General features: G+C 40.1%; 1 protein-coding gene across 15 annotated transcripts in view; it reads right to left on the minus strand.

Moving 5' to 3' along the window:
- LOC129722887 (poly(rC)-binding protein 3) overlaps positions 1-23,844 on the minus strand; it is a 577,573-nt gene extending 553,729 nt beyond the window's left edge. For 10 of the 15 annotated variants that reach the window (XR_008727673.1, XM_055676710.1, XM_055676718.1 and 7 more), the window contains exon 1: positions 22,413-23,844. The gene's annotated coding sequence lies outside the window, so the exon portion shown is untranslated. Of the gene's footprint in view, positions 1-12,725; positions 12,774-22,412 lie in introns of all 15 variants that reach the window. The other 5 variants (XM_055676723.1, XM_055676721.1, XM_055676720.1 and 2 more) reach the window with 3 other exon arrangements.
- Positions 23,845-25,464: the final 1,620 nt, after the last annotated feature.

The following is a 25,464-nucleotide window of genomic DNA, read 5'->3' on the forward strand; positions in this document are numbered from 1 at the left end:
CTACTCTTTACAAGTTTCATGAATAACTTGTAGTCAAAGTTCAACAGACTAATTGGTCTGAAATTACTAAGGTCTTTTGAGGAGCCGCTTTTTGGAATTAGTGTTATTATACCGCTGGAGAAACGCTCCATAGGTAACAAAGAATTGTCCATAAATCCGTTAAACAGTTTCAGAAGGTCAACTTTCACCAAGTCCAAATGTGTAAGATAGAACTCGTACGTTATTCCGTCCGGCCCGGGAGCCTTTTTCTTGGATGATGCACTTTTTGCCTTTTGCAATTCAGCTTTACTGAATTTTTCTGTAAGCTGAATGCCAGTTTCGCGATCAAACGAGTTGATAACGTAATCTAGAGCTGAACAGGAAGAAACAACTGCAGAATCTTTTGTAAAAAGGTTTGCATAGTAATCAAAGACCATTGATTTTAGTTCCACTGGATTTGAAACTAAACCGTTTTGTCCTCTAAGTGAGGTTAACGCTGGTTGCGATTTTCTTTTAATCATCTTCGAGACATGATACAGCCCAAAATTCTCTCCTTCTAATAGTGTCGAGGGTTGAAAACGATTAGCATAACTTTCTAGTCTTGACATTTTAATTTCTAACAACTTTGATTTTGCAATGCTTATTTCATTTGAAAGGTTATCTCCATTTTTTTGCTTTTCGCACAAATCACTTAACTTCTTGTTCCACACGTTCTTTTTCCTTCTGACTCCATCGTTGAATTCGTAATCTTTCCTTTTATAGAATTTTTTTATCTTATTTTTCAGATCATAAGACCATTCGCTATAACTATTTTCAAATCACTGTATTCTTTACAAAATTCTTCTTGCACTTGAGGATCGTTCAACAGATTCCCATTTTCCAGTACCCGCGACCTGACACTGGGGAACACTGACTTTCTATTATTTCATAATCAATCACTACTGCATGATGGTCAGAAAATGATACTGGAACAACTACACACTTCGTTATTCTCGAGGCAAAGTCCTTTGAAACATATGCTCTGTCCAACCTCGAGGCAGAGTCGCCACCACTCGCGCATCCACTACACAATTGAAATCACCCGCCATTAAAATATTTTCAGTTCCAGCTTTATCAAAATGAACAACAACAGCATCTGTGAACAATTCTTCCCTGTCGGTCCGGTACTGAGTTCCTGAGTGACCATATACGTTAACGAAATTGATTCCATCAGCTGCTAGAGATATTAAACGTCCTCCGGGATCCATTAATAAACCATCACAATCCACCGATTTTCTAATCAGAATCGCAGTTCCCTTATTAGTTTCACTAATATTTTCAAAAGCCTTGTGGCTTGATATGAAAGAGAAGTCATCGAAATGAACCTCCTGAAGGAAGGCGATATCAATATCATTCGACATTAGGAATTGTTTTAGTAAACTCTTTTTCGCCGCAATACTTATAACATTGATGTTAATTGTAGCAAACTTTCGAACATAATTCATTTCACACTACATTGATCGAACCCGATACATGAGCATGACGACCGGCAAAATGACAACGTAGCGAAACAAAAAAGGTTCATCTTTACCAACTGTCATGAGCAACACGCGGATCGCAACGATACAGCACATAACCTTCAAAATCACCCATTTCACTTGCTCTTGCTACGCTTTCCTTTCTTCTTCCCCGCATCTTTTTTTGGCTTTGGTACAAAATCAATAGCATCTAGGGGACTCGGCGATACTTTCAACCGCTGCGATGATCTTTTATTCTCGACCTGAACAAATTCCGAGGTCGCATCTTCGTCTGCCTCACCCGAATCACCAGGATCAGAGTGTTGACGTTTAACAGCCATTTTTTCGACACTTTTGTCTATATCCATCGAAGCACACTCGAATGTCCTTTCTCTCTTCATTCTCCTGAACTCCCAGAGACTTGTTCTGCTTATTAGCGGACACCAGCGGAACCATTTTGATCTCAAGCCGTTTTGAGATTCCTCGACTCACTGCATCCGAATAACTCAGCTGGCTTATGGTAGACAATTTGCTACCACTTGGACTTGGCCGCTGCGACACGGTTGATTCGACGTTCTTTTTCTTGTTCTGGGGACAGTCAGCCTTCAAATGACCTTCCAGTTTGCATATGAAGCATCTCTGCTTCAAACCATCATAGAAGATTCTTCCACGTTGGCCGAGGAAGAATAGCGATGCGGGAATCTAATTCTTTACTTCAATGGGGTATATATTACGGGGTCTTACTCCCGTGAACATGTTTAATTCAAGCTCGGTTGGAAATTTTTCCTTTACCAGACGCTTTACAATACCGTACTTGGCTACCACAGCAGTAATCTCTGAGTCCGGTACCTCCGGACGAAGATCGAAGATGCGCACATACTTCGTGTAGTTCCCAGCTATGTCCATTTTAGCCTCAACATTTTTACCATTCGAGTAACGAAACGGTAGAATACCGGGGTTTTGTTCTCGAGCTTCTTTCATCGCACCCTCTGACTTGAACTTTAGGTACACAGATCTTTCTTCCAACGTCAAGGCTTTTGGCGAACCTGGCCTTTTCACCAGCGACGGTACTGGTGCTCCTGTGGGGACCATGAACACTAGGGTGTTTGTCACTGGGCTACTTTCCATGGTAATAACTTCCTGATACCGGAATAGATAAAGAAACTAATAACTCGTCAGCCACGTGGCTGCGAAAATAAAGCACGATTGAGGTTAAGCAAAATTACAAGATCGAAAAACACGTCTACACACAGTGAGAAACGATCGTCAACTGCGTTGATAAGTAAATAGCTGGACACGCGTCACTTGACACCCTTCTGTGGTCATCTACCTGTATTCAGTAACTCTTATTCCAACCATCACGACCGGAATACGAGTAACTATATTGGAGATCGGATAACCAACTTCCGATGAAAATTTTTCAGTCGTATGCTGACTAGTAATGGGGATCGTATGCGGAATTTGGAGGTGCAGTAGCCGTAAACGGGAGAACATGAATTGCAGGCAATAGATACTACTACAGTGGTGGCATAAAAACAGGATGAAGCGTTTACACGTGTTGAGCATTAAGGGGAAATTCTTCAATTACAGCCTGGGTGTAACTAGTTTGGAGTTCGATCAAAACTGGGTATAACTAGTTTGAAATGTAATGTCCATTTGTAAAATTTCGGTTCAGTGGTTATAGAGATGTCATCGAAACAAGAAGAAAATCGTTAGAGAATTTTGCGCGCCTTCATGGAAAATTCGACTGCGTCCATGAGATGGATCGGAAGACAACTGGGAATCACCCATACAACTGTGTCTTGAGTGGAAAAATCGTTTAAGGAGACCCAGACGACCGGCGGGCTGAAAGTGGAAGAAAATCGAAGACAGCGGACCCTGTGAAGGCCCGCAAGGTGTTGGATTATTTCACGCGTAATCCGAACCTTTCAATTCGCGACGCGGCTCTGAAGGCAAAGTGTTCCGCCTGGTTTGTTTAGCAAACCGTGAAACGAGCTTGGCTTTGTGTATTCAGGGTCCGGAAGGCACCAAACCGACGTGATCAACAAAACACGGCGGCCAAATCTCGCGCAAGGAAGCTGTATCGAGAGTGATTAACGAAACCGACAATTTCGCCAAAAAAAAAACTTGCTCTGCGGTAAACTGAGTAAACCGTACATCACAACGGGTACCATCAACAGTGAAATCCATCGCACCGAGGGCCTTCAGAAGCATCTGTTACTCTTCCTGTGGTCCCATGGAGGCGAGACATTATTTTGGCCGGACCTGGCATCATACCGTTACGCGCAATCGACAATGGTTTTGTACAGCGACAATAACGTTGTTTTTGTACCAAAAATCGCCAACCTCCCAAATTCAACATAAATTCATCCGGTGGAAAGATTTTGGGTCATAATGAAAGTCAAAGTTCGAAAATCGTCCAAGGTGTTTAAGGACGAATTGGAGCTGAAGAAAAATGGATGAAATTGACCAAAAAAGTCGGCTCCACCATTGCATAAAACGTAATGAGGGGTCTTAAGGGAAAGTCTTCTAGCGATGGAAAGGAAATTGAATAAAAATATTATGTCGAAACATAATTCATATGTTCTAGATCATTCCCTGAAAGTTTCTAGAAAAGGCGACTTAAAATAAATTTTTGGCAAACACTTTTGTATGGTGCGTTTTTTTTTCGAATACAGGTCTTATTTCTTGGTATGCATGATCCACGCCCGGCTGTTCAACGTATTGACATCCAAAACAAAGAAAGAAAGATAGGGTTGAACATCTATGGGTTATCAACTGGAGGAGTGGCTGAAGAATACCCGCAGAAAGCTGATAAGCGGATCGATGCGCGAGTTGGACGAGACCTGAACGAGCAGTGTAGACATTGCCACAGTACGAACGGCACTACAGCGCGAGAAATGTTGGGTACAACTGCGACAGCCATGTCCAATGAGTGATTTGCAGGTAAGTACCAGCGAGCAACGGATGAGGAGAACCGGGTCAAGGTTCACCTGTTGGGAACATCTGTAATGCCTCACAGAGGAGGGAGATAACGAACAGCTGAGCCACTGAAAAGAGACTCCATCGAAACGTCAACAAAAAGGCGTCCGGAATATAGTACCGAAAGGTGTCTGCCTCTATCATGGGCAACGACAGGGAGGGGAACCTGATTACCGGTAAATCTGAGGTAACCAGGCTTTGAAAACAACACTTTAGTGTACGAGGAAGACAGAGTCGTTAAAAGGAGCGGGATGGATATTGAGAATGATGGATAAACCGTGGATCCACCATCCATGGACCAGGTAACGAAAGCAGTTGAAGAGTTGAGGAATTGCAAGGCAGCTGGGAAGGACGGCTTCGCAACAAAACTAATTAGTCTAATACGTGCCACCCTAGACGATTCCACATTATGCGCCAGGGCAACCGATGAGATATCAAACGCTTTCGTGACGTTAAATGGTTTGAAGCAGGGTGACAGGCTAAAGAACTTATTGTTTAATATTAATAACTCCAAAACGAAGTACTTTGTGGCTGATAGAGAGCGTGGTAGCCCGTCGAATATTGCTGCTGCGGTAGTGATAGAATTTTTGAAGTATTCGTCGCATTTATTCACTTGAGTACATTTGGTGACGTTCGATAATGAGGGTAGCCGTAAGATAAAGGGGATAGCGGCCGCAAACAGGGCCTTCAACGCATTGCGCAGCCAGCTGAGGTATTTCGGCCTACAAATCCGTACAAAGCTAGCACTCCATAACACGCAGATTCTCCCGGTGGCCCTCTATGGCCATGAGGCGTGGAACTGGAAGATGCTGATCGGTGACCTAGTGGTTTTGATTTTATAGAATCTTCCATTCAATCCTTGGTGGCAAACTGAGAAATGATGTTTGGCGCAGACGCATGGTTTACATATGCATCAGCGGATATAGTCGAGCGGATAAAACACGGTAGGCTTCAGTGGGCTGGGTATGTAGCTGCCGGAAGAACAGCCCATCCGAAACCAGGAGTGAAACTCCGCACTTCCCCCATATAATCCTCCAGGATGCAGAGCTTCAAACGTCAAAGCCGGAAAACCGCAAGAGCTGACCCAGGACCGTTGCGGCCGTTTTCTCAGAAGGGTTGTGTTTTACCGAGCCTCAAACATGCAAACAAGTTTGCCACATGCACCTTACAGTTCGCGTAGTGGAGATAGATGGCATGACTACTAACTCGAATCTGATAATCCAAAAACTGCCGGACTGAAACAGGATTCCAGCCTTCAACCGGTCAAAATTCTAAATTGTAAGATACAGCTATTGCTAAAATTTTCAGATATTGCGGACTGGATTTTTGAAAATTTCAACTGATCTCTTCTCGATTCAGATTTTTTTTTTGATTTTGAAGCACTCTTTGTCCCAGCACGAAGTGGGAGCCCTTCTGTTAACCTTCACGCCTAGATATCGTTTCGTCTGGCTTGAATTGCGGCGTCGAGAATCTAGCTCTCGAAGTGGTTATGTTCTTCAAGTGGTGGATGATCTTAAATCGACTCGACAGCTCGTAAAAACATTTTTTATAAGAAGTCGCAAAGATTATAGATTAAAGCGGAGCGATTATCATTTAAAGGGGAGTCTCCCGCGTGTTTTTTGCGGATTCGGAGCCTCTTGTATCCTGGAGGATTAGATGGGGGACATGTGGGGTTTTCCGGTTGGGCTACCCCCATGCTGAACGCGCGAGCAAGGTGCGCAGAACCTAAATGTATTCACCAATATAGAAGAACCAGAAAACTCCGTTCTCCTCCTCAATCAGCACACGAGCGATGCCAATCCAGCAGAATAGTTGTCTCAGTGCTCAAACACCAAATCGTAAGTAGCAATGGCTAGCTACGAACGGTCACACAAAACCGTGCTGACCTTGAGCGCGAAATAATTTCACTCAGTGCAACACAGAAAGGAGAAAAAAACATTTGTTTCTACTAAGGTGTGTGCATTTTTAGAGCAATTATTAATAACAAAATAATATACTTGTACCATCATATGCAATGATTTTTATACAAAAAAACTTGCAATTGCATTTTTTTCATTTGCTCAGCTATGCGGTTATACATTCTACAATATTCTTGTTGAACAATTTCGTGAGTACTGTACTGCATTAAATTCAGAATTCGGCTTTCATTCAAGTTTCTAATATTTCAACACTAACCGCTTAGAGATAGATTGGCAAACATTCTAAATACTGACTGTCATTTCTTTCAACGCCTTTTAATTTCCTGGATGTGGTCCTACAGTAAAGAGCTATACATTACTGAGTAAAGAACACTCCAGGTAACGAAATGGTAATAATCATACTTTTCATTATAGTAGCAATAATAATTCGATTTTTTTTGTTGATGTGTTCGAAATTTGAGACTGTTCGATGTTTGAAGTTTGAGAAGTTTTTCAGCTCTCTTTTAATTTGCAACTGTTTACGAGCAAAAAACTCATAAAATGAACATTTTCTTTAGGGTTGAGCTCTTGAGATAACCTTTACTTAATACTAGGAGTCTCATATGGATGAGGGAAGAATGAGAATGAATTATATTATTCCAGAGCCCAGAGAAAGACTTTGCCCTGAATTAAATTTAGTTCAAGAACAATTTTTTAACCCCAGCCACTCTAAAGTAGAATTGTAGCAGATGTATGAGTAAATAAAAGTTTTTTGTACCTGTTCCAGGTACACTTTTTATAGAGATGCCAGAGATACATGCACTAATATCTATCCATTGATTTTTATTCACGGCATCCAAAACAGATCAAATTTCGAATATCTATACCAACATCAAACAATAATCTCAGTCGTGACTTCACATCAACCTAAAATAATCCAATAATCATTCGTCCAGCATCATTCTAATGATTCGAAATTTATGACCGCAACTCTCTGCAGTCAACCATTGGACGAAAGCTTCCCCAACATCCCCAGCTGAAAGGCAGTCAGTAAATTCCTTTAATCTACGGTATTCTCTCAGATTTATGATTTTCGTTTTTCCATCCTCCTGTTCTGATTTGTTTTCCCGTGCGGGTGTACTTCGTTCGGTACCTTGACGCTTTGCTTGCAGTGCAGCTCAATCGAACCGGCTCCGCAATTACCGTTTTCTCAGTGGCTGAGCTTACGCTGCAAGGTCTAGCCCCGCCGGCACCGAATCTTCCGGCAGCATCCGGTTTTTGACTACAGCTTCACATTCAAAGGTAAAGGTAAAGCAATCAGTGTTCGATTTGCTTGCTCTTTTCCATTGGAGTTTTTTACGGGACTTTCATTTTTACTTCAAATGAACATTATTACGTTTCGTCCGTTTCGTCGCATCGCGTCGCGCGGCTAGCCATCCCCAACAAACTCTAGCCGCGAGGGACGGTTTGAAGGGCTGTACAAACCAATTGCTTGCGACGCAAAATAAAACCGCGAATAAGGGAACTTCGCACACGTAAAAAGGAGAAAATCGTCTCTTTGATAACATCAAACATCATCGTAATAAAGGTAGCGTAAGACAGCGTATTCACTCTTAAATCGTTTCAAGCAAATATTCACTTTGTTCTGGACTTAGTTTACATTTTTCGATTGATTTAAGATGATGTTTAAAGTCCTGTTTATCGAACGAAATAAATTGTTACGTTTGGCGAATAAAAAGTGAACCAGCCTAACATGTATACCCGCAGTCGTATTTCAAAACTGGAAAGTATTTCTTCCATTCGCGAAACAAACCGTTCAGTTTCAACTTGTAACATATTTCCGAATTTTAGTTTCGTATTTAAGTTCGCTCATTTGGCTAGGGCAATCGGTACCGGAAGTCAAACTTTTCGCTTACTCAAGGGACACCAAACACCTCCTATTGCACACCAACCATAACCCAATGGTGCAAGATGAAATTCAAATTGAACTTTGTCTTCGACAAAATTAGTTTTCCCAGTGGATGGTGAATGGTGGAAGCAGTGTGGTTGTGCCGATTGCAACCAGTATCATGCGTTTAGGGTCGCCTCTGTGACAGCACCGGGAAAGCTGAAGTTCACCAGCAAGGGTTTATCGAGCAGCAACTGGTGAATGAAAATTGCTTGGCGGGAACGTTGTTTATTCTGCTCCCGAAATGAGCTTTAGTTGGAACGTGAAGAGAAAGTTACTTTCCTTATGAATTCCGATTCTAATGAAATGTTTTTCTTTGATCGCAAAAACCCGGGAATGAAATCGGGCCAACTATTAAGGATTGTTGCTTTTCGAAAAGTTGGCGTAGATGCATAAAACTTTCATAAAGTCTAATGGGACAGAATCTCTAATGATTTTCAGTGCTACGAGATTGAATTTCCAAGAGCGTGCAGTTGAGCTGAATAGACTGACGGGAGGCTGTAAACTTTCTGTTACTTGATTCAATCTGCTATATCGCTATCGACAGTCTGAATGAAAGGATGTATTGTGCAACACCCGATTAATTGAAAAATTCAAACTTGGCACACTTTTCTAAAACGAAAACCGACTCTTCATGACATTGACGCAGGAAACATCAGTGAGTCTGTGCTATATGTCAAAATCTATTTATGTATCCTAGTTGGGAAAACAAAACATACTGGAGATGATAATTTATTGCAGTATACTTTTCTGCTTCTGCGAAAAAGTCTACTCTTTTGACGCTTCACCTTCATCAGACCTCTCCCGAAAGAACGCTGACAGTTGGTTGGCAAAAATTTTCCTCCGCTGTCGTGGATCACAAACCATTCGCAAGAACACAGTGACACATTTCAACGTTACAAGATGTCGTTGTTCCATCAGTAAGTAAAGTGTCTTTCGGTCTGCCCAGCTTAATAATCTGTCAGATAATGTTCTTCCATTAGCACTTTCAGCGTCACCTTGTTAGCATTTACGAAACTAAAATCGCTGGGTATGGGCAAACTGGGACGAGCAAAATGAAATTTAATGAATTTTTAATTTTATGGCTTTATCAAAATGGTCAGAACACAGCAAAAGAAAATAAAAACTGTCTGCAAGGGTGGGCTGTCCGATATAGTTACGAAACAAAACATGCTTCCGATACGAGCTTTAATTTTTTTGGTTATCGAAAAGACAAACTCAAACATTTAGCAAACCCAGAGGCATGCCAATAAAAGTTCACCATTCTGCAGTTTGAAATAATAAGGTCATGTATGATCGAAATAATTTTGTCTATTTTCATGGTACAGACATTTTCATGTCACATTTTTACTATTAATATCGCATTTAATCATCAATCAATTACGATTATGGAAACGATTTAACTGTCTGGTTTATAGAATAAATAACTAATAGTAAACCTGACGTGAATTGATTCAAAAATTCGTTTTATCTGATCATACAATTTGTATCATGATCGAAAAAAAAACATGTATCAGCCATTTTGTTTCAGATCCTTTCAAATTTAAATATTTTGGGTAGACAATTTAATTGCCAAAAACTATTCTTAAAATTTTGAAATTTACACTCTTAACCTTCATTGTACCCTTGTGTGGAAAACCACACAAATGAATTTTGTTTCGATTTTTTTTCGAAAACTTCTCGATCGATTTTGACGAAATTTTTTGACAATTCCTAAACCATCCATCTTACAAAAAATATATATTTTCCAAGGGAAAAATGTTTTTGGTTGATGAGATATTTAAAAAGTTACGTTGTTAACCCTGGTGTGTGGATTTCCACACATACAACATTCGAATTTATTTTTGACAAGAAATAACTTAATTTTGCTTCAAACATATTTTTTTCATTAAGTGCTTTTATACCTGAAGCTATAGGTACCAATTAATCCTGTTTCTAAAATCGAAAAAGTTGTGTATGTGTGCGGAAGTATGTGTGTGTGTTTATTTTCATTCTTACGACCAATATATCTCGATTTTCTCAGCACCGGCTGAACCGATTCGATTGTTCTTTGTCGCGTTTGAAAGAGCTTAAAGTCTAGTTAGATGATGGTGAATATCGTTTTGATCCGAAGGTTCATTCAAAAATGACGTAACAAAATGTGATCAGGGAACTGATAATCTAATTGATTTTTTTTCAACGATTTGACTTAATCTAGGAATGTATATAGGTGCATTCTTGTAATTCGCAACATGAATATATAAATCAAATGACTACGTGAGACATGTGTAAAAGTATGTGTTTATTTGTTTCATCCCAGTGTGAGAATTTTCACACATATGGATTACGAATACGCTAATGCAAAAAGTACCTATTTAGTGTTTGCACTGCTTGGTTGAGCAGTGTTCAACATTTACACAGTTTTATGTCTACTGCAAGACAAGTGTACTCGCACTTTTAGGTATATTGAAATAAATTTAGAATGGCTCTCGGCTCGGGATAAACTGTAAGTGTTAGTAGGATCGTAGCGCTAGCTCCGCAATTGTCCTTTACACTAAACAGTCGACTGCGAAGTCTGTGTATAATAAACAAAACGTCGTGTTCCGAATCGGAATGTAGCACCAAGGCTTTGCTTACTTTGCTTAGCATGGATTTCAGAATATTCTTACGAACATTCCTAGCACCGAATTGCTTCATTTGGTCAAACCGATGTTAGGATTTTTTTGTTCAGTTGATATCATTGGTCATATCATGTAATCAAATCATGTATTAAACAGATGAGATAATGTATTTTTCAAGATTGTTTTTGTACACTACGCATAATATCATTCAATTAGTTACCTCCAAGATACTGCAATGTACTAGGCGTTTTCACAATTTTTTTTTTATTTCAACATATCTTTCGAAATTATCATTTAATTTTAAGTATTTTTTTGAATAAAAATCTACCTTCCAAATCCCAACAAACGCATCGAGCACCAAAAGGACTCAAATCAGTCAAACCTCTGAAAAAAACCGGTTGGTTTATCAGTTCCTATATAAGCTTACCACATTTTGTTACGTCATTTCTAAATGAACCTTCGGATCAAAACGATATTTACCATTAAATAACTAGACTTTAAGCTCTTTCAAACGCGACTAAGAACAATCGAATCGGTTTAGCCGATGCTGAGAAAATCGAGATATATTGGTCGTAAGAATGAAAATAAACACACATACACATATTTCCGCACAAATACACACCCTATCCGATTTTCGAAATAGGATTGTTTGGTACCTATAGCTTCAGATATGCAAGCACTAATTGAAAAAAATATCTTTGGGGTAAAATTAAGTTGTTTCTTGTCCAAAATAAATTGAAAAGTTATATGTGTGGAAAACCACACACCAGGGTAAACAACGTAAGTTTTTTTTGGGATTCAATGAAGGTGGTATTTGGACCGCCGTTCCATTATAGACAGCTTTTGTATTACCTTTTGGAAGGTGTTTGTCTATGCCGTCCACAAGCCTTTGATGCAGACGATCAAACTTTCGTTTTGTAGCCATTGTTTGTTTTTGAAAATTTCTCTCGTAATACAAACTCTGGTTTTCGAAAAAAGATTCACTGAAATCTACTGGGACCACTTCTGTAAGTTGTTCAAACGTAGTTTTCATGGTGTTTTCAAGTGTGCGGATTTGAAGTATGTGTGTTTAATTTCTATATTTAGAAGTGTTTTCTTAAACCTCGACACGCATCGGTATAACTTATCAATGAATGGACTGTTCTCTTCAATCCACGGGAAAATACAAACGCTAAGAACATTTGCTTGGACCTGTTTCTGGAGCTAGTTGAATTTTGCATCGACGCTAGTTTCTTCAAATTTGATGGACGGTACCACCAACAGGTCTACGGAACAGCTATGGGCAACCCTTTATCGCCAATTGTAGCGGAGCTTATCACAGAGGTATTGCTAGATTGCGTACTCAAACAGCTTAAAATCAAATTGCCGTTCATTAAAAATTTGTCGACGATTTAGTCACTGCCATTCCACTCGATCAGCTTGACTACGTGCCCAAGACTTTTAATAGCTACAACCCTAACATCCAGTTCACCTGTGAAACAGAGGAAAACAACCGGTTACCTTTCCTTGACATGCTACTTGTCAGACACGATGATCAACATATATCGACGGAATGGTACCAAAAACCGATTGCAAGTGGCCGTTTTCTAAACTATTTTTCGGCGCATCCACCTCATCAAAAAATAAATATGGCCATCAATTTTATTAGAAGAGTGAACAGGTTGTCCACCGGCTTATCTGAGTTTGCAAAAGTCAACATAATGGACCAACATTTGAAGCTTAACGACTACCCTAAGACACTGCGACATCGCCTGATTAACCAGAGAAACTGTAGCAACATAGTTCCAACCAATCGCCGACTGAACACCTGGAATACACTTACCGGTTAATAGCATACATTCCGTGTCTCACCGATAAGATCAGTAAGTTCCTGAAAAACGATTACAAAACAGTTAAGTTAGCCACACGAAAGACAAACATTGCTAAACAATATTATACACAAACAAAAGATAAAATAGCAAAAGACGACCACACCAATGTTATTTATAGTATTTCATGCAACGACTGCAGTTCACAATATATTGGCATGACTACAAATAAGTTAAAAACACGAATTAGCGGACACAGATCGAACTTGAATGCACTGCAGAAACTTGTTAACACAGGCACCGACATAGAAGATCCACAATTTGCAACACTAAGTGAAAAGACAGCACTCGTGCACCACTGTATTAGAACCCAACACACATTTGATCTAAACAATGTTGAAATACTCGACCAACACAGAAACACAACAGCACTACCGATTCTGGAAATATGCCACATAGCAACGAACAACAATACAGTTAACAAGAAAAGTGATACAGACGGGTTAAGTTCTATTTATGCAGGTGTGTTTAACACAGTAAAAAACAATAATAAACAACATAAAATTCATAGACGTCATGAAACTGACAATCATGCGCACTCAGACAATCTGATCTAGATAAAATTTCGACAACACACTAGTAGAAGATTAACAATTGTGACCATAAATAAGGTTTTTCCGAGTACAAGTTTTGTTTAATTATTCAATGACAAAAATTATTTAAAATAATACCATTTTATGTGATAAACGCAAACAGACCACAGTTAATTATGTATTATATAAGTTACAAATGAAAACAAAACAAAAAGCTTTAGTAAGTACCAGACATACGAGAAAGGTTTTAAAATAGGGAAAACACATCTCTGCTTTGTTTTTTGTAGACTTCTTGATAAAGACAAAATATATTGTCGAAACGTTGAAGGAAAAGAAGCAGTTCTTCGTTTAGTTCAGCTTAAAGACTGATGAGCCGAAAATCCAGGCAATAATAGATACACGTCACAGTCGATAGCATTCACATTATTAAAAATAACTCTTTGTTAACTAGTAGAACCATCTCGCAAAAAAATTGCTCCGGTCATGATACATTTCCGGACTGGTCCGATCATGATAGAACACCCTAAACATCACTCCTTGTTTGACCGTTGACTAGACCGGTTGTAATTATTTCACTCCTCCCTCAAGTAGTCATTAGCAACCGGTTAACGAAAAATTTTCTGAAGCGAAGCTGAAATGGAGAAAACCAAAACTTAAAGATGAACGAGAATAATTACCTACATCAGCTGGAAGTTCGGAACCGAGCTGCTGCTGATCCAGGAGAGCTTGTGGGAGTTATCATAGGGACAAGAACAACAGAACGAGCAGCGATGGATATTATACCAGGCAACGCTACAAAGCTTAAATATCGGAGACGGCCTCATCATGCAGACGAAAACGGTTTGTGCGCCTGGAAGAAACTTGAGAATAACTTCCACTATCTCCAAGCGGTACAGTGAAGGCGTAAACATGGAGAAGCACGTGTTCGAGGTAGAGGATATTGTCGAGCGTTTTTTCCTGGCGGACCTCAAACCGGATGAGACACTGCATGTAGCAATCGTTTTGAGCAGCCTCACGAAAATTTTCAACACTCTTAGGGCGGACATCGAGAGCAGGTCGGATGACGAACTCACGTTGGAGCTAGAGGAAACGAAGCTCATGGATGAGATGCGAAAAATAATATCTGGTAGGTAGGTTCTTGGCATTGCTGCCAAAAGCCGGACCAGAAAAACAGCGAGAGCTCCAATGATCGAGAAGACTAGAAGCGGAACAACCAGAAAAATCCGAAAACTTCTTCCAAGGCAAAGGCGATTTGTGAAGATCGGAGTAACGAAACTACTTTCGTGGCCAGAGAAGCAGTTGGACGAAACCATCACCGAACACGTAGCACTCGCTGACGGCAAAATGGCGCTCTGGAATAACAAACTGACAGTTTGTTTGAAGACTGGTCGCATAGTGAGCAGCAAAAATGCAAGATTCCTAACGAAAAGCAGCCAGACAATAAAAGTATCTTCGATTACCCATTCGGTGCAAATACTATTACTGAAACTAATAATTCTATCGTTGCTGTGAGCTGCAGTGGAGGCGTACCCATTCCGAAACAAAGACAGACGACGATCAGCATAAGACGGCTGATTCGTTTGTCGATTATAATGCTACGCTCACCGATACCAACGACCTAAGGGGTGACATCTGGCTTCTTACTCTTCTTTCTCACTCACCTCGATGATCCATGTAGTATTTTTCGTAAATGAAGCCATTTACTCGGGAAATACTTGAATGTTTTTAATGCTTTTTATCAGCATTATGTACAATTTCAACTGCAGGCGATAGTTTTACCGTCTGAGGGTTACCGGAGAATCTGCATCTTTAATATCCTTAAAATCAAACATGTCATCCATCAATGATTATGATTCATTCATTGACATATCTGAATTGTACTCTCCGCACAAGCAATATGCCTCAACTGGTATGTTCCAAACTTAATCCAGAACGGATTCAAAAATAGATATAAGCTTACACTACACTATTTACCTCCGACATTGAGCAGCGGTATGCTGCAAAACCGTATTATCTCCTTGCGCACTTTTAGACCTGATCTGATGATCCAAGTCGAATCTCTTACTACGACCGTATTTGTACGCTTTGTACTTTATTTTAAATGTTCACTTGAAAATATTTTAGAATATAACAGGTGACATCATAAAAAAACATCAATCAAAACAACGAAACATGTTGTTCAGCAACACTGTCAGCAAGCCTGATGATAAATTTTAACGCACTCGGGGTTTTCAATTTCAACCAATCAGCGAGTGATTCCCAAAGTGGATGCAAATCTATACCCCAGTTGTCTCCCCTCAGCCAACGATGATTAAGAAACAATGCCACGAGGCCGTCCAGCCGGACAACTGAAAGAGTATCTTCTTTAAGATACGGTGAATGCGGTTATAAAGGGTGTCCCAAATCAAATTACATCACGGGAAAACGCTGTGAAAATGATCCATTGGCTTTTAAAAATTTGGGTAGAAGTAGTTTTGAGTGTATTGTTTACACTGTATTTTTTTCACTGTCGGTTTTTGGAAAATTTGAAATAATCCCGCAACCCGAAAAGCAACGTTACGAATTGACTTTGCGCACGCACCTGAAAAATCGTCAACGCTCGGGACATCGGAAAACAACTCGGAATTGTGCAGTCAACGGTGAGTCGTGTGATTGAACGTTACTGAAGAACTCTGAGCATCAATTGGAAGGAAACATGCGGTCGGACTGGATGTTCTATTAGTAATCAGGATCACAAGCGTGTTGTGAAACAATCTGTCCAAGCCTTTCGTACAAAGAGCCAATTAATAAAATGCGTGTTACTCGTTTCGAGTCTCAACTAGAAGAGAACATTTATTCTTGAGGTAACTACAATCTGTTCGATCAGCACTCATTTATCTGAGGCCGTATCTTATGCTCTTGATCGGCTCTATTAGGCCGTGTCACTACACCAATGACTGGGAGGGACTGCATACGTACAAAGTTCAGGAAAAGTAACGGGCCTGGAAACTATACACCCAGATGCTGACGAAGCCCTTATTATCTAATCATGGATGATTAGACTTACGTACGTCAAAGCGGACTTCCGGCAGCTTTCGGGGCTACTGTTTTTCACTGCCAAGCACAAGTTTGATGTTTCGAAGAAAGTAAGAAAGCAGAAAACTGTCAAAGTTTGCAAAGAAATGTTTGATTTGGCAAGAGATCTGCTCATGTAGCCAAGGCACTGTTCGTAACCAAGGCACTGTTCGTGTTCCTGGTAGGACTGTAAACACGAAAATCTACCTCATGGATTATCTACAGAGGCGTCTGTTTTCTCTTCTGAAACAACACGAGGGACCTACGATCGTCTGGCAGGAATTAGCTTCATGCCACTATTCAAATCATGTCCTGGGGTGGAACGAAGCCAACGGAGTCATTCTAGTACCCAAGGACATGAACTCCCATAACGCACCGGAACAAAGGCTTATCGAAAAATATTGGGCTTTTATGAAGCAGACACTTCGAAAGCATCTCAAGGATGTCATGTAGAAAAAGGGGGTTTCCGTACAGAAAAAGCTACAGCCAGATGTTTTACAAAACTTAATGAGTTGAGCACCTAAGGCATACGCTACGAGCGTTCGTTCATGGCATTGAAGTTGAATGGAATAAATATGCCAAAAGCTAACTAATGGTTTATATTTTATTGTCTGAAAGTTTGAAAATGATCGGTCAACTAGGTAATTTTCTATAGCGTTTTTCTGTGATGCGTTTTAATTTGGACATGGGAAACCCATTATTGTTATTCAACATGCCGCTGAACCACGGAACTTCACAATGGCACTAGATGGTCCAGAGTGAAAGTAGTCGAAGGAAGCCATGGACTAGAAACACCTGGGGATAATACAGTAGCCTCGTAACCAAAAAACCAGTGGGCTGCTGGACGAGCATCGCAATGTAGCAAGTTAGAAGGTGCACCTCGTTGTACAGAGCAGAGGCAGTTTAACTCTTGCTACGACAAAATCAACACGCTGAGAAATCAGCGAGAAGATCAACTCCCGTAAATGAAACTAGGAATCGTAACGAAGTTTGCAACTTAAAGAGCTTGTATGGGGATTTGGAAGATACAAACTGACCGAAGCTGACAGCTGCTGTTTCGTAGGGAACGCAGGCGGAGAGCTTTCGTTTACTCTGCTCTACACGGTGTTCAATAAATTGGAATACAACATTGCATCGTTGTGTATATTGATATTGGTGTCAACTTGAGTCTCATATATAGGCAAACCGGGTGATATGAGAGCGGGTTCGTCGAATAATGAACCGCTCGATCCGTAAGACAGCTGCTGACATGGCTATGTTGATTGAGACTGCCCACACAATCATGACGAAAGACCTGGGATACAAGTCGTACAGGAAACGCAAGGTTAACGGGGTAACGGAGGCTACAACGGAGAAAAGGCTGGACAGAGTCAAACAGATACCTTCGCGACACGCAGCTCAGGAGTTCTTGCTACAGCCGCACAATATTCAAAATAATCGGCTGGGAACGCCGAAGTTGTCCAGCATCTCCCCGTCCCGCGCTTCCAGAGGGCTACGTCGGTGACGGTTTAGGGGACCGTATCCAGGCGGGGGAAACTCCCGCTTGTGTGTATCGAGAAGAACGTGTAATCAGCCGCGTACTATAAGACCGAAATTCTGGAGAAGGTTCTGGCTCCGGCACTCTACGGAGAAAGAGCATTACGTCATTCAACAGGACGGCGCAACGGCCCACATGGCAAATATCATCCAAGCGTGGTGTCGGTGAAATTTGACTGTTTTTCTCGATAAGACTTTAAGCCCGCCAAGCTACCCACTGGACTTTCATGTATGATCGTACATGCTGATCAATCAGAGCGAACATCAAGTGAGCACCATAGATCAATTTAAAAGTTAATTTCCAAGATCTAGGACGAGATGTCGATGGATCAGGTGCGTTCCTCGTGCGATGCTCTTGAGAAACAACTCAAGTTCGTTATACAGCACAAAAGGCTCTTAACTTATATGTAGTAAAGGTTTTCAAATAACATCGGCCCAAAAGAAATTGCCACAGAAAAGAGTATTTTGTATTTTCATTTATTAACACATTTTCAAAATGTATTCGGATTTATTAAACACCTTTTACGTTGACGACATATTAATTGTCAATTAAAACATTAATTTGCATTGTGCCGTGTCAAATAAATGTTGTGTGAAAAAAAAATTAATTGTAAACCATGGCAACGACGAGTACCAGCGAGTTTGCTCCTACCTGGGGATTTTCGGCTTCAAAGATGTGGGCAACTATCTCGGGGTCCAGGTGGACCGGAGTGGGGAAGATTTTTTGACTAGACTGGGCATGAAGCAGGCGGAATCTTCACCAATATCAATTGACCCTGGCTTCATCAAGATCTAGCAAAAAGAGGAGGAAATGCCATCGAAAGAGGAGTACCGAAGTCTCGTCTGTGCTTTGCTCTACGTTACAGTCTTTACCAGACCAGACTTGCGATAACAGCATCAATTCTCGGGCGCTGAGTTAGCCGACGAACACCAAGAGGACGGAAGTGAAGGGTACCCTTACTAACACGCAGAGAATCCTGAGTAAGAATCCCCAGGATACCGATTAACACGGTGCCGGAATCGTGAAAGGAACCGCAAACACGATCCGGAGGATTCCTACTCACGATTCTTATTCAAGAATCCTAGAGCCATATACAGGGCATTCTTGAGGATTCTTTTTTCAGGAATCTTTTTCAAGGACGCTCACGAATACAATGTGAGGAATCCTAGAGAATCTATGCGATTCGTATGTGTTCGTCTGGGTACGCTGCGATATTTGAAGGGTACCACCAGTTCGTCATTGACGCTAAAAGGAGAAGGACATTTCGAAGTGGGAGATTGCTTGGACTGGAAATCGGATTCCGGAATTTTATACAAACTCAATGATGGACCGATCGTTACGACATCTAGAAAGCAGAACTGCTTGCGTCTTCCAGCGAAAGTCAAAGTATACAAAGTCTTGGCGAGGCAGAACGATCTCCGGATCTTGCTCACGAGAACCATAAAAATTGCAACAGTATGCTGCGTAGCACATCGCACCAGATATAACCTTGTTCGAGATTTGACCAAATCTGAAGTCCTGCGCGTCCGGTACTGTCCATCCGAATCTATAGAGGCTAAGCCCCAATCAAGTCGCTACAAAAGATAGAATGGGAAAACCTACGAACAACGATTGTCCTGCAACAGATCCTGCTCGATGAGAAGTGTTTAGATTCTGCAACCAAAGATGTATGCTATGAAATTTCACTAATGTATCGAAAATTATTACTAGACTATGATCAGATTTTAAGGAAACTTCGACTTTAGTAAATACACTATCAAACTAAAATAAATGGAGGGTAGCCTCAAGGTTGACAAGCGACTTGAGTTTAAATCTGAGAAGAATTAGACCATTCGGTGTCAGAGGGGTTTTTACGCATGGATTTACTCTCGGGCTCCCTCCCATCCCCTACTTAACCCTTCCTTCTCGCCAAACTTAGAAAAAAAAAAGTCACACAGAGTTGTATGAATACCACACCAGGCAGTTATAAATGCCGCAACTGAATTGTTATACATTGAAGATGGTAAATTGATCGCAAGTTAGCCATTTCCAGATGGTTTTATGCGCAAAAACAGAATGAGCGGTCGTACAAGTGTTCTAGTATGGGAGCTCATAGCCTCAAGGTTACAAAGTCCACTTTGACATGCAATTTGTCATGAAATCAAATCCTAGGACAATCATACCATTTGGTGTATAGTTGAATTATACCTCTCCAGGCAGTTATAATCGTCGATACTTGCCACGAGAGCTCTTCCACAACAAATGTCCCAGTTTAATATTTTTTTTAATTGTCATTTTTAATTTGGCTGAAACTTTGCACAGACGTTTCAATGCGCAAAAAATGCCATTTTGTGCTATTGGTTAATTTTTTTGAAGCACGACTCATTTTCGAGAAGCTATTGAAAAATGCTATTTTGGGAAGGTATTGATGATTATAAACATTTTTAGGGCCATAACGATTTCTTTAATCGGTATGACGTCTTCGACAAAGTTGTAGATAAGTTTTGTTTTTCAAAAAAAGAAAAAAAAAACACTCTAAAAAAAATATTAATTTTTTGAAAAAAAATTAAAAGTAAGCCTTAAAATTTATTATCTAAAAAGGTCATTTTTTCAAAAATTATTTTTTATATAAAACTACAAAAGAACAACTTAACAATGTAACTGGTCCGATCATGAAGAAATAGAAAAAAAAGGTGATTTTTTGAAAAAAAAATTAATAATATTTTTTATGGAAGGACAAAATTTTCATTTCAACTTTGCCAAAGAGACCTCAAAGTAGTGTCTTCGGCAGATAACAGTTTTGTTCTTCCAAAAAAATGCCCCTCAAAATAAAAAAAAATAAAAATTTTCAAAAATTTTTTCTTGATTTCTCATTGATCTAACCGGGGTTACAATGTTTAGGGAATCTTTTGTAGGTTATATCCCAAATAGTATTTTTCAATAGCTCCTCGAGAAAGAGTCGTGTTCCAAAAAATTAAACCAATGGCACAAAATGGTATCTTTTGCCTATACGGTATATGCAAAGTTTCAACCAAATAAAAAATGATAGATGATTTTTTGTGGAATTGCTCAGGACTAAAAACGACGCTCGCAGAGTAGAGGGACGGCTAGAGTATGAATATCCGTCACTTACCACTGTGGCAAAGTGACTTTCTTCTTTTCCGCAACAATCGTTAGAGATGCAGAGGTAAACACTTCCTTCTTTTCTTCCCTAACCGACCATAAGTACGCAGCCGGCGCCGTTATCGATCTATATGAAACGGAAACTACATTGCAGATGGTAAATTGATCCCAAATTAACCATCTTATTGGGCTTCTTGAAGCAACGAGCAACTACGAAATGTGCGGTTGTCAAGCTCAAGCTCAAAACTTTAAAACTGAAATAAATCCACTATTTATCAGATAATGATGTAACTGATTTTGACAAATTTGATAATCATGCATTAAGTGTGCATTCTTATAATCCGTAACAATCCTAATTATGTTTTTTTGTGCATTTACAATAGTGTTTTTTTTTTACTCAAACTAAGTTCATTAGATACGGCACAATACATATTATTGCTCTACGGAGCCAATTATATCTAGTGTTTATAAAGTATCTTATAGACTGAAAGCAATTTTTTTATCCTCACTGCCGGCTATGAGGTGAAATTAAATCTTATTCGAAACTGGCATGGTTATCCAGTGATTTGTTGTTGGAATTATAGACTGTTTTTCTAAGATGAAAACAAAAATAAAATAGAAACAAATACGGAAGAACAAAAAGAAAACAAAGAGAAGAAAACAGCAGTCAGAAAACAGAATACAGAAAAATAAAATTTTCAATAAATCTTATATTTTTACTTAAGCGTTACAAGTATTTTTGAATTTAAATTTTATTCTAGAAAAAAAAAACACAGAAAATCAAATGAGCGAATTGTTGATGAAAATCATTAGATGTTAGGCTGTATGAGTACAAGTATTTGTTTTACTCATCTCATGCATATTGCATGGAAAAGGCAGTGTTGACTCCTCTCCTAATGGATTGTTTTTGAACGCTGTCTAGCTCTGTTCATTATGTTAGGTAGGAGCTAGGAGATTTTGTTTCGATCATTTTGGTAATTTCTTATCTTTATTGCTCCTGAACCGCCGGTATTAAAGGGCAATTTCTGCACCACAGGAGCGTCAACTGTCATTCTAAAAGCAAGAATTCTGTTTACTATAAAAACTAATGTATCCGATGGGACAAAGTTAACTATAAAACTGATGCTTGCACTGCTCTAGCGTATCAAAAAAATGATTACCTCGAATATGAAAACTTTTATACTGTAAAGTTAAAGTTTATCTTGAACTGCCTTTGAAAATAAATCAAAACTTTTTCACAATTCATCACTTGTTTAGGTTATTTGTACTGCTCCCATCTCCCATCATCCAACCTCTCCTCCAGAGACACAAACAAAACACACTATAAGAGAAATTTGTCTTTTCTACTAGATCAGAGTAATCACGTTGACAAATGGCGTGTTTCCAACGCTACAAACAACGTCGCTCATACTCACTCGTGTCCTCGTTGTCTTGCTATTGAGAAGCCTTATGCTCGATCAGCGATTCCAGCGGTACAGGCAACACGTGTGCGGCAGGATGTAATTTTGGCACCGCTTTTTTGTGTCGTTCCCAAAGAATCTTCGGCTTGACAGACTCCCGCTAAGACGACTTCTGTCGTTCCACTTACAACACTTCACGTTGTCACAATTCACAGCGCTTGCTGTCGCTTTTTACTTTACCTGCCTGGGCGGACAGAAGACACGGAAACAGCGATGGACCTTTTAGGAGTTTATATTTTCCCGTTAAAAATAAATGCTCTCTTAGCTGGAAATTGTCCAAATGCGGCCGATGGGACTTCTATTATCTTTCCCCGTTATTGCCTATTTATAAAACTTTCTTTTTGTCTCTTTGCTTTTAACTCTGTGACGAAATGAAACCTAGATTGTCAAGGAATGGTTCGCTGGGTGGTTCACAGAGAAATGGTTGCTTCCGAAGTATTCCCTTTGCGATGATAAAATCCTGGGTGGTCTTTATCGATTGCTATCAATCTTGAATGATTTAATTTCAGAGTTTTGCTTCAAACTGTTTAGCTTTCGGTTAAACCGCAAGTAACACTAATTCGACTGTTTATACCCACTGACTGCGGCTACGTACGAGAAAGAATCTAATTTCACTAGAAAATATGTCAACTATTGCACTTAACTACTAAGACACACAGATAGGTGCTTCTGAATCACTAAAGACGAGTTCACTTCACTACTAGATGCTGCTATCCGACTTATTTGTGTAAATAATGATTATATTCATGTGAGATATCTCGTAAAAACAACACGCAGAGCTAGTTCTGCAATTTAGATGCTGTCGCTGCTTTGCGTTCAACACACACAACGTAACAGCTTCTTTACCCCGTGGCAACGCAGGTTGATGAAAAATTCACAACCCCCAAATTGTCGAGCACGATCCAGCCGGTTCTTCAAGGTACATTGACTGGAGAGAACGGCAACGGCGATGATGTGATAACGTGCGAGCGTTTGACGATTGAGGAGATAGCAAACGAAAATCAATTACCAATTCGGTTTACTTGATGTGCCAATAATAATTGGACCTCTGATGACACAGCTACTACTACCGCCAATAATCTCCGACTATGGTTGAGCAGGACTCTAAGTTGAGTGCCGTTGGCTGGTGGTTCAGGTAATTAGATTTCGTTTTCTCCGATGAAATCTTTCTTGGTACGAACACGGATAGAAGAAACCGCACTCGAAACACACGTGAAAGCCGTCTTACGTTTCCTTTGTGGGGATTTCCCGTGGGGTTCCGAGGACTATAACGAGGGGCGATTTGTGTGTTTTGGAAAGTTGAATGGCGGAACAAGAAAATTTGTGTCGAAAAGCGTTTGAGCACGCTGCCGTACAGGTCAAAATTGCACAGAAGACTGACTGAGGCAGGAAATCTGCTTCAAATCGGATGCGAGCCGTGGGAACAACATAAACTCAGCTAGCAGGAGCCGTGTAATGGAACATTTCTTCCGTGCCGTTCTCACCCTCCCATACAGGCAGACGACCGGTTGCACCGACAGCATCCTCAGGTCAGCACTGTGCTCACCTGTATGTTGGCTGCCGTTCGTCTCGCAGGATGCCGGTTTTTCTGCCTGTTAACTTCGTTTGGCGCACAAACACTCCTCGACACCGAGCCGAATGATTGGCGAAAAATCATCACCAACCACCCACATGTCGAGTGAAGCTTCCATCCGGAAAGCTCATACCGTACCCGAGCGCACCCGAAGTTGAGAGCATCGTTCAAGGAAAGCTCCGACGCACAGAGGGGGAAAATTGCATTCGACGAACGAATGAAAGAGACCACTGCTGACCTGAAACCGGCATCAAGAGACGCGCATCCTGTAAAAGTTTCAATGTAACAGAGAATATGGGTTTAGATTTCTCTCACTGCATTCGATTCACGATTTACATCAAATCGGATGCAAACTTTCCGACACGCAGCATGTTGGGGTGACAACGAACAGGTGTACCAAACGGGACTGTGAGAAGCGTTGTAATTTACAACCTTAGTGAGTTTGTTCCACATGCTGGGCCCACACGCACTGAGATTGCACTGCTGCGCAGTGATATTCATCATGCACTGCAAGAGTTACAAGGATACAATAATTTTTCTGCTATTCCCTGCACCTCCGATTGCATGACGCTGCGATTGTAAATTAAAATAATCTGGTCGCTATCCGGTGGTTAATCTGGGTTAGAATCACTTCACGGGGTGAAATTGATCATTTTTATAAAATTTTCCAATTAACTAGCTTCATGTACATTTTTCCCAAAATAGTATATATATTCAAAACAAGTACTGGCGTGTGCTCTAGAAAACCTCTATGGGTATTGGTAAATTTTCAGTCGTCTACTTCATGAAATAAATTCGAGAATTCTATGAGGCAACAGGAGATAAATCGGGGTGAAATTGGTCACCCCTGAAATCCATATGTTCTATTAGAAATGTGCTTTTTTTATGTTAACCCGCAAAGACCCGGGGCGGAACATGTTTTTTGAAAATGCTCGTTCTCAGCACTGGAAGGGCCGATTTGGGAAAACTTGGAATTTTATTCAAGGGGAATAGTTGCTCTAAGTTTTGGTAAAGATGCCACCCCTCTGGACCGCTCTTCGTTATAGTGAAACGCAAATATGTCTGTGTTTTTTCCAATTTTTCAAACAGATTGAGCAAACACTGGGAATTTTCATACGTATCAATTGCTCCATGTATCAAATCATGTCAGGTGGATAAAATATGCTACATAAGAATGAATTTTGGAGTTTACAAATTATTTTAGTACAAAATCACAAAACTACGTATTTTTATAAAAATTCAAACAACAAAACCGTTCTTCAAATTTTGAGCTCTACATTTTTGCGGTAAGGTCTCCTGAATCCATACGCGATGAAATTTCTATTTTAGCATGCAAACAATTTGAGAAAAACCAATTCAAATTCACCAAAGAACGTATTTTCATGGAAACCTGATTTTCCCAGTCTCCCACGGTAGGTTTCAAGTTAGCTCTTC

Source organism: Wyeomyia smithii, chromosome 2, assembly GCF_029784165.1.
Source record: "Wyeomyia smithii strain HCP4-BCI-WySm-NY-G18 chromosome 2, ASM2978416v1, whole genome shotgun sequence".
Taxonomy (NCBI): domain Eukaryota; kingdom Metazoa; phylum Arthropoda; class Insecta; order Diptera; family Culicidae; genus Wyeomyia; species Wyeomyia smithii.